The 14,426-nt window shown below is 47.0% G+C and overlaps 2 non-coding genes across 2 annotated transcripts; both read right to left on the reverse strand.

Moving 5' to 3' along the window:
• Nucleotides 1-9,135: 9,135 nt before the first annotated feature.
• Nucleotides 9,136-9,208, reverse strand: TRNAM-CAU (transfer RNA methionine (anticodon CAU)). The gene has a single exon. It is a non-coding gene; the product is annotated as a tRNA-Met (tRNA).
• A 957-nt stretch (nucleotides 9,209-10,165) lies between these two features.
• TRNAM-CAU (transfer RNA methionine (anticodon CAU)) lies at nucleotides 10,166-10,238 on the reverse strand. Its single transcript has one exon. It is a non-coding gene; the product is annotated as a tRNA-Met (tRNA).
• Between the last annotated feature and the right edge of the window lie 4,188 nt (nucleotides 10,239-14,426).

Consider the following 14,426-nt stretch of genomic DNA (forward strand, 5'->3'; position numbering starts at 1 on the left):
GGCATTTTCTCAGGAGACCAACTCTTACTGTATTATCTTTTCTCGTTGGCGAGTCCCCCTCATGTCGATCGTACTCATCCCCCCAAATTCTCACCAAACTCCCAGCGGTAGAACCCAGTCACATACATTGCAACATCAACCCACCACCGGGGAAGAATGCTTTTCCTAGTTTGCATCACCTTGTTTTTGAGTGCCAGCAGTGTGTTATAGTTTAAAGCAGGCAGGCGTGGAGAAATGTGTAATCTCTCGAGATTCTAACATCTCCAGCTCTATTTATAATGATTTTATAAAGGAAGAGAAATTGATGAACAATTTTCACTACCAAGAAAACTTGGGATGTTTGCAGGGAAGGAAGAATAGACAGTTTGGAGCCCTAGTTAATCCTCTTCAGGAAAGTTTAGGAATAATGGTCAACTGGAAGTTAAAATGCCCTGGACCCAAGAATTCCCAGGGGAGAACAAAGTGACTGTGGGAGAAGAGCAGGCTGGGAATATCTCCGGCCACTTCGTTTCTGCCCTGGGGACTTATGGGACTTCAGCATCTTCCTGTCTCCGGCCCTTTCATCCGGTAATCCAGCAACAGTCACTGCTGGCCTTCTCTATGGCAGACACACTTCTTTCTTCTCTTCTTCCTTCTTCCTCCCTCCTTCGCTCCCTTTCTGTCTTTCTTTCTTTCTTTCTAGTTATAAGTGTTTTTTCCCCATGTGGTGAGAACTTTTAAGATCTACTCAACAACTTTCAAGTATATTATACGGTGTTGTTAACTAGAGTCACCATGCTGTATATTACATCCTTAGGATGCATTTACCTTATAACTGAAAGTTTGTACCTTTTGAAACCTTCACCTGTTTCCCCCTCCCCCACCTCTGATAACCATTCAAGCATATTTTTAAGAGCAGGAAAAACAGCCATGAACAAAGCTAACAAAAATCACTGCTCTTAGGGATCTTACATTCCAGTGGGGGTGATGCAGAAAATAAAGAAATGAATATAGGAAATATGTGAGATACTAATGAAGACTATGGAGAAATCTAAGCAAGAAAAGAATAGAGGGAGCATATATGTTGGGGGACAGGGTAATCAGAGAATGTTATCCTCTCTCTTGGACAATGTTGGCAAATGTTTCAAAATTATTTTTTTAACTTTTTAATAAGACATAGTCACAAAGTGGCCACTATATTACTCTAAGTACCATACATAGCAAGGTTAAACCATCAGAAGATTGCTCCCCAGCTATGCCTGGACCTCTCCTCTGTTTGATTAGGACTTGACTGAACTAGGTTACACTGCCTGTATTCACACCTCAGCCCCTCTACCTGGTAGCTAAGCGACCTTTGGCAAAATGCTTTACCTCAGTGTGTATCACTTTCCTCAGATGTAAGATGGAAATAGTAACAGGTGTGTATGTATAGAATTTATGGGAGGACTTGGTGAAGTGGAGTGAAAGATTTAAAGTGTTAAAAGAATCACCATAATTCTGTGCCCAGTGAAATTAGCCTTCAAAAGTTAAAGTGCAATAAGTGCTTCCTCAAAAAAAAAATTGTTAGGCAGTTTGTAGCCAGTAGACCTGCATTGCAAGAAATGTTAAAAGTTCTTCCGAGAGAAGGAAATGATATAGGTCAGAAAGAAGGAAGAAAGGAAGAAAGAAAAAGAACGAAAGAAGGTAAAGTAAGTGGAGTGGGGTAGGGGGATGGGCTAGATGGGGGGCGGGCATGAAGGAGGGCACTTGTTGGGATGAGCCCTGAGTGTTGTACGTAAGTGATGAATCACTGGGTTCTATTCCTGAAACCAATATGCACTGCGTATTAACTAACTAGAATTTAAACAAAACGTTGGAAAGAAAAAAAGAAGAAAATAAAGAAAACCTTGGGTTTTTTTTTCTCTTTTTCTTAACTGATCTGATGGGTAATAGTTTGTTCAAAATAATACCCGCAGAGTGTCAGTGATTATAGCTTATGAATACATGAATGAAGGAACCAGAGAGAAGAATTAGGAATATTTGTACTAACAGACTGGTGCTGTGTGGTATGTGAAAGTGTACTTGGGTTCGTTGTGAACACATACTGCAAACTCCAAGGCAAACCACTAAGAAAGCCAAACAAGAAATATAGTTAAAGTGCTTTGTGAGGAGACAAAATGGAGTCACATAAAATACTCAAAACCAGAGAAAGCAGAAAAAGAGGATAAGACAAAGAAAGAAAGAAAGAAAGAAAGAAAGAAAGAAAGAAAGAAAGAAAGAAAGAAAGAAAGAAGAAACAACAAGGGCAATGCATAGAAATAGTAACAATTGTGGTAGATATTAATCCAACTTTATCAATAATCACTTTAAATGTCAAGGATTTAAATACCCTAATTAAAGTACTGTCAGAGTAGATCAAAACACAAGACCTAATTACATGTCTATAAGAAACCCCCTTTATATATAAATACATCTATAGATTAAAAGGAAAGGGATAGAAAAAGGTATATGATGCCAACAATAATCAGAAGCAAGTTGAAGTAGTTATCTTAATGTTAGACAAAGCACATTTCAGAGCAAGGAAAATGGTCAGAGATAAATAGTGGCATTTCATCATGATAAAAGGGTTAATTCTCCAAAAGGATGTAACAATGCCTGATGAATATGTGCGCAACAGCAGAGTGTCAAGATATGTGGGGCAAAAACTGATAGAACTTCCAAGGAAAAACAGATGAACCCGCAGTCATAGCTGGAAACCTTAACACCTTCGAATACTTAAGGACAAATCCAGCAAACAGAAAAACCAGTACATTGTTGAGCTCAATAGCCCCATGAATAAACTAAATTTAACTGACATCTATAGATTACTTTATCCACCAAAAGAATATACATTTTCCTCCCGTGGAATGTGCACCAGGGCAGTCCACTTTCTGGACCCTAAAGCACACCTTAAAAATTTTTTTAAATATATAAATCATACAATATCTGTTCTCAAACCATAAAGGAATGAAACTAGAAATCAATAACAGATAAATGGAAAATCGCAAGATACTTGGAGATTAAACAATACATGTCTAAATAACTTATGGGTCAAAGAAGAAGTCTTAAGAGAAATTTTAAATACTTTGAATGAAAATAAAAACAAATTGTCAAAATTTGTGGACACAATGAAAGCAGTGCTTTGAGAGAGATTTATAGCACTGATGCATGTATTAGAAAGGAAGACCGGTCTGAAATCAATAATTTACATTTACCCCATAGGTGTGTAGAAAAAGAACAATTTACCAAAGTGAACAGAAGAAAAAGTAAAATAAAAATAGAAATCAATGAAATAGAAAGTGGAATCAATAGAGAAAATCAACAAAAGCAAAAATGATTCTTTGAAAAAAATTGATAAAATTGATAAACATCTAGCTATGTAACTAATAAAAAAAGATAAGATACTAAATTCTAATATTAGAAGTAAAAGAGAGGCCATCACACTTGAACCCATGAACATTAAAAGGATGATCAAAGAATATTATGACCACCATATATGCTCATAAATTTGATAACCTAGATGAAATGAAGCAATCCCTTGAGGATGCGATCTACCAAAATTCATGCAGGAAGAAATAGATAAAACCTGAATAGGCCTATACTACATACTAAATTGTGTATAGTCCCAAAATTCATGTATGGAAACCTATTCCCCCATCCTAATGGTGTTTGGAAGTAAGTCTTTTGGGAGGGTCATGAGGGCAGACCCCTCAGGAATGATGTTGGAAACCCCAGACATATCCCTCCCCCTCTGCCACATGAAGACAGTAAGATGTTCATCTATGAGTCACTTAGTGAATCTTCACCACCAGACCCTGAATCTGCCAGCGCCTTGATCTTCAACTTCCAGCTTCCAGACTATTTGCTGTTTATAAGCCACTCAGTCTATGGCATTCTGTTACAGCAGCCTGAATGGACTAAGACAGTCTATATATTAAAGAAACTAAATTAATAGTTAATAACCTTCCGAAACAGAAAGCAACCCAGATGGCTTCACTGCCAAAATCTGCGAGCATTTAAAGAAGAAATTATACCAATTTTGTTCAAAACTTTTTCAGAAAATAGAAGCAAAGGGAATAATTCTTTCTGTGAGACCAGCATCACCCTAATACCAAAACCAGACAGAGATATGATAAGAGAAGAAAATTAAAAACCAATATCTTTCATGCGCATATATGTAAAAATCCTTGACAAAATATTAGCCAGTTGAATCCAGCAATTATAAAAAAAATTTATAACCCAGTTGGGATTTACTCCTGATAGTTCAGTCTTCAAAAATCTATTAAGGTAATATCACACCAACAGGCTAAAGAACAAAAATCAAATGATCATCTCAGCAGATGCAGAAACAGCATTTGACAAAACCCAACATTCATTCATAATAAAAACTCTTAGCAAACTAGGAATGGAGGGGAACTTCTCAGCTTGATAAAGAACATCTACAAAAAACTTATAGCTAACATCATGCTTAATGACCAGAAACTAAGATCGTGGGCGCTTTCCTGCTCACATCAGAAACAAGGCAAGGATGCCCACTCTGACCACACCCTATGCAACACCACGCAGGAAATCCTAGCTACCACAATAAGATAGAAAAAGAAATAAAATATGTAGAGATGGGGGCAAGAAATAAAACTGGCTTTGCTCACAGATGATCTGATTGTCTATGTAGAAAATTCCAAAAGTATCAAGAAAAATTCATGAAACTAATAAGCAAACTATAGCATGGATACAAGTTAATATACAAAGTTAATATACAAAAATCAATTGCTTTCTTATACACTAGCAATGAACGATTGAAATTTGAAATAAAAAACAATATGATTTATATCACCACTAAAAAAGAAATACTTATGTACAGATCTAACATAATACATGTGGGATATATGAGGGAAACTAAAAACTCTGAAAAAAATCAAAGATCTAAATAAATTGATATTCCATATATGTATACTAAAATTCAATATTATTGGGGCACCTGGGTGGCTCAGTTGGTTAAGTGTCCAACTTTCACTCAGGTCGTGATCTCATGGTTTGTGGGTTTGAGCCCCACATCGGGCTCTGTGCTGACAGCTCAGAGCCTGGAGCTGCTTCGGATTCTGTGTCTCCCTCTCTCTCTGACCCTCCCCTGCCCATGCTCTCTCTCTCTCTCTCACGCTCGCTCTCTCTCTCTCTCTCTCTCTCACACACACACACACACACACAGAAATAAATAAAAACATTTAAAAAAAATTTTAAAGATTCAATATTATCAAGATGTTATTTCTTCCCAACTGATCTATAGATTCAATGTAATCCCAATCCAAATTCCAGCAAGTTATTTCATGAATATTGACAAACTGATTCTCAAGTTGATATATAGAGACAAATGACTCATAATAACCAACACAAATTAAAGAAGAACAAATTTTGAGGACTATCATTACCTGACCTCAGATTTACTAGAAAGGCGTAGTAATCAAGACACTGTGCTGTTGGTGAGAAATATGTATATACAAACAGATCAATGGAGCAGAATAGAGCGCAGAAATAGACCCACATAAATATAGTCAACTGATCATGGAGCAAAAATGGTCACTTCAACAAATGGTGCTGGAACAGCTGGATGTCCACATGCAAAAAAAGAAAGAGAAAAGAGAATCTAGGCACAGAGCTAGACACAGATCTTGTACCCTTTACAAAACTTAACTGAAAATGTATCCCAGACCTAAATTTAAAATGTAAAACCAGGGGTGCCTGGGTGGCTCAGTCAGTTAAGCATCTGACTTTGGCTCAGGTCATGATCTCATGGTTCATGAGTTTGAGCCCCATGTCAGATTCCGTGCTGACAGCTCAGAGCCTGGATCCTGCTTCAGATTCTGTGTCTCCTTCTCTCTCTGCCCCTCCCCCACTCACTCTCTGTCTCTCAAAATAAAGACATAAAAATTTTTTTAAATAAAAAAATGTAAAACCATAAACCTCCAAGAACATAATACAGGAAATACAGGAAAAATCCGTGTTCCGAGACATGGATAAGAAAATGAGAAGACACACCACAGACTGGGACAAATATTTGCAAAAGATCTATCTCTGATAAAGGAGTGTTATCCAACATATGCAAATAACTCTTACAATTCAACAATAAGAAATTCAACAATATGGAAACAACTCAATTTCTTATTTTTTTAAATCATGATAACTGCACTCTTTAATTCCTACTCCATATTTCCACCAGCCCCCCACTCACTTCCCCTCTGGTAACCATTAGTTTGTCCTCTATGGTTAGGATTGTGTTCTTTGGTTTTTCTTTCTCTTTCTTTTGTTTTCCTTTGCTTATTTCTTTTGTCTCTTAAATTCCACATACGAATGAGGTCATATGGTATTTGTCTTTCTCAGGCTGACTGATTTTACTCAGCAAAATACTCTCTAGCTCCATCCATGTTGTTGTAAATGGCAAGATTTCATTCTTAAGGCTGAGTAATATTCCACTGTATATTATATACCACATCTTCTTTATCCTTTCATCTATCCATGGACACTTGGGATATGTCCATAATTTGACTATTGTAGATAATGCTGCAATAAACATCTGGTGCATATATCCTTTAGAATTCGTGTTTTTAAATTTTTTTTGGGGGGGTAAGTATCTAGTGGTGCGATTCCTGGATCATAGGTTAGTTTTCTTTTTGATTATTTGAGGAAACTCCATACAGTTTTCCTCAGTGGCTGTACCAATTTGCATTCCCACCAACCCTGAAAGAGGGTTCCTTTTTCTCCACATCCTCACCTCTACTTACTGTCTCTTGTGTTTTTGATGTTAGCCATTTTGTGTGAGGTGATAGCTCATTGTGGTTTTGATTTTTTTCCCCTGATGATGAGTGATGTTGAGCATCTTTTCATGTGTTTCAGGGCCATCTGAATGTCTTCTTTTTTATTTTTAATGTTTATTTATTTATTTTGAGAGCGAGGGAGAGAGAGCAGGGGAGGAGCAGAGAGAAAGAATTACAAGCAGGCTCCAAGCTGTCAGCACAGAGCTCCCACACGGGGTTCAATCTCACAAACTTCAATGTCATTACATTGGTAAAAATCGAGAGTCAGAGGCTTAAGTGACTGATCCACCCATCATCTATATGACCTCTTTGGAGAAATGTCTGTTCATGTCTTCTACCCATTTTTAACTGGGTCATTTGTTTTTTGGGTGTTGAGTTATATCAGTTCTTTACAGATTTTGGCACTAACCCTTTATCTGATATGTCATTGCAAATATCTTCTCCCATTCTGTAGGTGGCCTTTTAGTGTTATTGTTTCCTTTGCTGGCAGAAGCTTTGTATTTTGATATACTCCCGAACAACTCAATTTTTTAAATCTGCAAAAATCTGAACAGGCAAGTCAACAAAGAAGAGACAGGGTTGGCAAATAAGCGTATTGGAAGGGACTCAACACCATCTGTCACTAGGGAACTGCAGGCTGAAACAGCACTGGGGACCGCTAGATCACTACTGCTGTGACCGAAGTCCAGGGCACTGGCAGCACCGGCTGTTGGTGCGGAAGTGGAGTTAACAGGAGCTCTGATTCATTGCCGGTGGAGATGCAAAACGGGACAGCCACTGTGGAAGACAGCCGGGCAGTTTCATTCAAAATGAGTCTCACCATGTGATGCAGCAGTAATGCCTCTCAGCACTTACCCTTGCCCACACTCAATGGATTCTGAGAACAGCCCATGTAGACCTGGGATCTAAATGGTGATTTCTTTACCGCTGCCTCCTCAAACCGCCTTCCAGGAGGGGCAGCGACAACTGGAGACCAGCTGAAGTCTTTTAGGGAAACGGGCGAGCTGGAGCCTGGCATCTTCAGGAAAGAACGGCCTCCTTCCCCAAGCTGTGGAGCGCACACTCTGCACGGCATCCACAGCACACCCACCCAGGTCTTGAGTGTGAGACGGGCAGACACACTGCCCACTTGGACAGAAGGCAGACCACATGGAAGAAGGATACTGAACTCCCAAGAGGTCATGGTGAGGGAGGCACTGAGCGGGATGCCCTGCCCCTCACGGAAGGAAGCCGACTCCCAGGGCCGAGACCGCAGCCCGAGGGGACTCCTCCCAGGCCTGGAGAGCTGGCTGAACACTGAAGATCCAAAAGGGACTCAAACTTGATTTTGAAATTGCTGGGACGGTGCCTCCTTCCCTCGGGGGCTCCCCTTTTCCGTGGCGGTGTCTACATGCTTCTCCTAGGCCTCTCCCCCGTCGCGTTCTGGGGGAGCAGATAACCTGTGAAGTTCACAGGCTTGTAAATGGGGAGGAATCGTGTCCAGAACCGCTCACACGTGGAGCCTACCCTTCCTAAGCGGGTGATTCAGATGCGCTGATGCTGAAACGAGGTGAGATGGGGGCGGGGCGACTGGGACGCGGTGGGTGTTTCCCTGAGGACCTGCCGGATGGCTCTGGGAACCAGGGGCAGGTTGTTAGGTGTTAGGTGTTAGGTGTGATAGCGTGACCCGCCCCCTCCCTGAGGGCTCCACTGCCTGATCCCCAAACCTGTGAACACGGTACCCTGCATGGCCAAAGGGACTTGGAGGATGGGGCCGGGTCAAGGATCTTGAGGTGGGATAGTAGCCTGGCCTCCCCCCTCCCCCGCCCCCGTGGGCTCAAGGTCATCACGAGGTCCTTACCGGAGGGTGGCGGGAGGGTCCCGGGCAGAGACCATGTGACCGCAGAGGCAGAGGGGGTGCGTGGGCCCGTCAGGAGGCGGGGCTGGGGCAGCCCCTGGGAGCTGGACACAGCAAAGGGGAGTTGTCCCCTGGGGCCTCCGGACGGAAGGCCTCTGTCACCTCCTGATTTGAGCCCGTAAGCCCGTGTCAGACTCCGGACCCCCAGGACTGGAAGATAAAGAATGAACGGCCCTTTAAGGGACCGCACTTCGGGGAAGTTTCCAGGCCAGCAAAGAGCCCTGAGCACAGACCGGGGCGCCAGTGCGCCCTGAGGTCGGCGCGGAGAAGCCCAGCTCTCCTAGGAGCCCGGCCCTGGCCGTGACGTCACAGCGGGTCCCCCACCAGGAGGTGGTCCCGAAGCGCAGCTTTCCCTTCGGAGCACTTGACCCGGGGTGATGTCCCCCAGTCACCTCTCCGTCCACAAGGCGTGGAGAGGGGACAAAAGCCTCCTGCCTTCTCTGAGGCTCGAACTCAGGACCTTCAGATTATGAGACTGACGCGCTGCCCGCTGCGCTAAGAAGGCACCTGCCCGGCGCGCCTCCCAGCGCCCCTATGGGCGGCAGCCCCGCGCCGGAGGCACGTCCGGGGAACGGGGTCCGCTCGCCGGCGCGCGCGCACCGGGGAGCCGAGCGCGCGCCCGGGCCTCTGCGTTCGCCGCGCCCCCCGCAGGTCCCAGCGACCGGTCCGAGCCCCCGGCCTTTACTCTCCAGGGACGAAGCCGCCCAGAGCGGCGCCAGCACCGGGTTGATTTCACCCCCGGCCCCGCCGCACCCGCCCCTGCCCCGGGCGGCCGCGACCCCGGTCCCCGGCGTCCCCGCGGGCGCTCCGCGGACGTCCCCGGAAGACCACCTGGCCCCGAGGACCGGGTCCTGACTCCGAGGTCGTGGGACCGCAGTGCACACCTCCCACGCGCCGTCGGGCAGCCCGGGAAGAGCCACGCGCCCGGTTTTCCTGGGAACAGACGTTCCCTGATGGGAAACGGGACGTCTTCCGGGGTCATGTAAACCGCTGCGCACCTGGCACAAGACAGACGCTCAGCGAATGCTGGTGAGTGACACGAATAGTGACCGTGCGCCCCCTGGGACGTGCTCTGTCAAGCCACCTACCTGAAGTGACACAAGTCTCTCCATCACTTCTGCGTCGTGCCCACGGTCCCGGTCTGCTCGGGCGGGGGGCGCTGCCCCGGCCGCACCCCTGCACGCGGCGGGGCTGGGGCTCTAAGCGGTGCCCCCAACCTCGGTGCGCACCCCGCGGGGCCAGAATCCCGCCTGCTGGGTGCGCCGCGGCCCGGTGCCCGGGGCTCACGGTGGGGGCCGGGGGCAGGAAACCCAAACNCCCGGCCCTGGCCGTGACGTCACAGCGGGTCCCCCACCAGGAGGTGGTCCCGAAGCGCAGCTTTCCCTTCGGAGCACTTGACCCGGGGTGATGTCCCCCAGTCACCTCTCCGTCCACAAGGCGTGGAGAGGGGACAAAAGCCTCCTGCCTTCTCTGAGGCTCGAACTCAGGACCTTCAGATTATGAGACTGACGCGCTGCCCGCTGCGCTAAGAAGGCACCTGCCCGGCGCGCCTCCCAGCGCCCCTATGGGCGGCAGCCCCGCGCCGGAGGCACGTCCGGGGAACGGGGTCCGCTCGCCGGCGCGCGCGCACCGGGGAGCCGAGCGCGCGCCCGGGCCTCTGCGTTCGCCGCGCCCCCCGCAGGTCCCAGCGACCGGTCCGAGCCCCCGGCCTTTACTCTCCAGGGACGAAGCCGCCCAGAGCGGCGCCAGCACCGGGTTGATTTCACCCCCGGCCCCGCCGCACCCGCCCCTGCCCCGGGCGGCCGCGACCCCGGTCCCCGGCGTCCCCGCGGGCGCTCCGCGGACGTCCCCGGAAGACCACCTGGCCCCGAGGACCGGGTCCTGACTCCGAGGTCGTGGGACCGCAGTGCACACCTCCCACGCGCCGTCGGGCAGCCCGGGAAGAGCCACGCGCCCGGTTTTCCTGGGAACAGACGTTCCCTGATGGGAAACGGGACGTCTTCCGGGGTCATGTAAACCGCTGCGCACCTGGCACAAGACAGACGCTCAGCGAATGCTGGTGAGTGACACAAATAGTGACAGTAATTGATATAGCAAAGTAAGAAATTCAAATGAGGGGGCGGTAAATATATACATTAGAATATGATAACGGTGGTAACTAAGTAAACAGANTGCCAGCCTTTCTATTGTGAGCTGAGTGTGAGGATTTGTTTAGAGACCTTAGAAAACGGAGTCTGGCTGCCAATTATTTATGTCTAAGGTCATAAGTTCACGCAGAAGTGAAACCACGTGGCTCGCCCGGTGGGCACCTTCACACGTAGCTCCCTAAACTGTGTCGCAGTAACTCATACCCGCGTGCGGTGCTCGGGACCTCGTAGAAACCCGAGGGCTCGGCCAGATCCTAGGTGGGGTGGCAACTTTGTTGGGTCTGGTCTTAGTCTTCCCCAAATGTTAGTAAGGGCCCTTTAGCGCTTGGGAAGGGGCCGGTTCCTCCCCGCCGGACCTGCAGTGTGACCGTGACAACTCCGGGTGTGTCCTACCAGCCCCCTGATACTGTCACAGGTCCCTTACGCGTATTAAGTCATCCAGTATTCGCCGTAATGCACGGGGACATTTACATTATTATTCCTGCTTACAGAGGAGACTAAACTTAGGACCAGGTAATCCCCTGGCTGTAAGAGGAATCAGGACGTTAATGCCTGTGGAGGACTGAAAAATACCACCCGCCCCCCGTTCCTGGAAGCTGTAAATATTACCTTATATGGCAAAAAAAAAAAAAAAAAAAAAAAAAAAAAAAAAACCTGGGTTTTCAGGCGGACCTTAAATGCCTCACGAGTGTCCTCAAGCCCTTTGTCCAAGAGGGTGGGGAATAGTAGAAGGATGTTGATACCAGCCAGAGACAAGCCTCTGTGACCTTGTCAGTGCCTTGATTTCCCCCCAGGAACACTGAAGTTGGGACTTGTGGCCTCCAGAACTGTGAGTGGTGGTAATGTGTCACAGGAGCCGCAGATCTCATCGATGTGTGTAACTGTGATAAGCAGCACTGCCCCAGACATCTGTTTCTGTTTGTTTCCCAGTCGGATACGTACAAAGTGCTGTTCCAAGTAGTTCTGTGGCTGCATTTTTCATTTCTTTTAAGAATAATATTAATAATCTTTCCATGTTTTCTCAGCCATTGTTTTTCTTTTTTCATGAATTCAGTGTTTATACCCTTTGCACATTTTCCCTGTGAATTGGGATGTTTCTTGCTGAGGTATAGAAGTTTACTTATATTAGGAANTGGGGAACTTATCCTGGGTTTTCAGGCGGACCTTAAATGCCTCACGAGTGTCCTCAAGCCCTTTGTCCAAGAGGGTGGGGTATAGGAGAAGGATGTTGATACCAGCCAGAGACAAGCCTCTGTGACCTTGTCAGTGCCTTGATTTCCCCCCAGGAACACTGAAGTTGGGACTTGTGGCCTCCAGAACTGTGAGTGGTGGTAATGTGTCACAGGAGCCGCAGATCTCATCGATGTGTGTAACTGTGATAAGCAGCACTGCCCCAGACATCTGTTTCTGTTTGTTTCCCAGTCGGATACGTACAAAGTGCTGTTCCAAGTAGTTCTGTGGCTGCATTTTTCATTTCTTTTAAGAATAATATTAATAATCTTTCCATGTTTTCTCAGCCATTGTTTTTCTTTTTTCATGAATTCAGTGTTTATACCCTTTGCACATTTTCCCTGTGAATTGGGATGTTTCTTGCTGAGGTATAGAAGTTTACTTATATTAGGAAAATTAACTTCACAATACAATGTACACATGTTTTCCCACAGTTTGTTCACTTGATTTTTTTCACTTTGCTTATGCACTTTTTTCTTTTATTTTTTTAAATAGTTTGTCGTCAAGTTGGTTTCCATATAACACCCAGTGCTCATCCCCACAAGCGCCCTCCTCCATGCCCATCTCCCCCCTCCCCCCCACATCCATCAGTCCTCAGTTTGTTTCTCAGCATTCAAGAGTCTCTCATGGTTTGCCTCCCTCCCTTTCCCCCACCATTTCCCCTTCTTCTCCCCCACGGTCCTCCGTTAAGTTCCCCCTAATCCTCCTATACGTGCAATCATATGGTGTCCGTCCTTCTCTGCCTGACTTATTTCGCTCAGCATAACACCCATAGGTCCATCCATGTTGCTACACAGGCCAGATCTCATTCTTTCTCGTTGCCATGTACTATTCCATCGTATAGATAAACCACATCTTCTTGATCCATTCGTCCGTGGATGGACACTTAGGCTCTTTCCATGATTTGGCTATTGTTGAGAGTGCTGCTGTGAACATCGGGGTACCTGTGCTCCTATGCATCAGCACTCCTGCATCCCTTGGGTCAATTCCTAGCAGCTTATGCACTTTTTTTTTTTTTTGAGGGGATGAGGGAATATCTAAGCAGACTATTATTTTAATATACTGAGTTGTCATATTCATTGTTTCTGAATTTTTTTGGCAAAAATTACCTTTCTACACCAAACTTATGAAAATAGCTCTCTTAGCAATGCCAGTAATTATATTTCGGGTTTACGCCCTACTTTTAAAATTTATACCTACTTGAAATTTATTATTACAGGTGATATATTGATCCAAGCTTTGTTTTCCTAGATAGCTACTCAACCCCATATGCTGAGTAATCTATCTTTCTNACAACCTGCCCCTGGTTCCCAGAGCCATCCGGCAGGTCCTCAGGGAAACACCCACCGCGTCCCAGTCGCCCCGCCCCCATCTCACCTCGTTTCAGCATCAACGCATCTGAATCACCCGCTTAGGAAGGGTAGGCTCCACGTGTGAGCGGTTCTGGACACGATTCCTCCCCATTTACAAGCCTGTGAACTTCACAGGTTATCTGCTCCCCCAGAACGCGACGGGGGAGAGGCCTAGGAGAAGCATGTAGACACCGCCACGGAAAAGGGGAGCCCCCGAGGGAAGGAGGCACCGTCCCAGCAATTTCAAAATCAAGTTTGAGTCCCTTTTGGATCTATTTCTGCTCTCTCTCTGTGTCTCTCTGTCTCTGTCTCTGTGTGTCTCTCCTCTCTCTGTGTCTGTGTCTCTGTCTCTCTGTCCTCTGTGTCTCTGTCTCTCTCTGTCTTTGTGTGTGTCTCTCTGTCTGTGTCTCTCTGTGTCTCTGTCTCTGTCTCTGTCTCTCTCTGTCTCTCTCTCTGTCTCTGTCTCTCTCTCTGTGTCTCTGTCTCTCTCTCTCTCCCCCCTAAGGCTTTCTAGTAAATCGGACGCCAGGTAATGACAGGCCTGGACACTTTTCCTTCCTCTGTTTTGCGGGGGCTGTTCTGAAGCCGTGTGTCTACACGTCGGCGTTAGAGTCCGTCGGTCCGCAGCAGGAACGACTCGCGGAGCGCGGGCTGGGAGTGCCCTGGATCTGTACATCAGGCCGCGTCGCGTCCCGGTTAGGGGTTCGGGACGACCGCAGGGAGGTGTCTTCCGAGTCTGCGGGTGGGAGTCGCCGGGATCGCGCCCTCCCGGCCTCCTCCCCCGGGGAGCTGGACTCGCGGCTGCTCTCGAGGTTCGGCGGGAAGGGGGGGAGGGGGGGAGAGGAGGGGAAACAAGACNTGGGGTCCGCTGGCATCCGCCGCGGGCTTCCCGCGGGGCAGAGCCCGCAGCGCGGTCTGGGCGCGGCCGCGTCTCCCCCACGCGCGCCCCGGCCTCGGGCCTCCTGCCCTCCGCCCCTCATCTCCGGGTGTCAGG

This window comes from Crocuta crocuta, unplaced genomic scaffold (assembly GCF_008692635.1).
Source record: "Crocuta crocuta isolate KB4526 unplaced genomic scaffold, BGI_CrCroc_1.0 scaffold336, whole genome shotgun sequence".
Taxonomy (NCBI): Eukaryota; Metazoa; Chordata; class Mammalia; order Carnivora; family Hyaenidae; genus Crocuta; species Crocuta crocuta.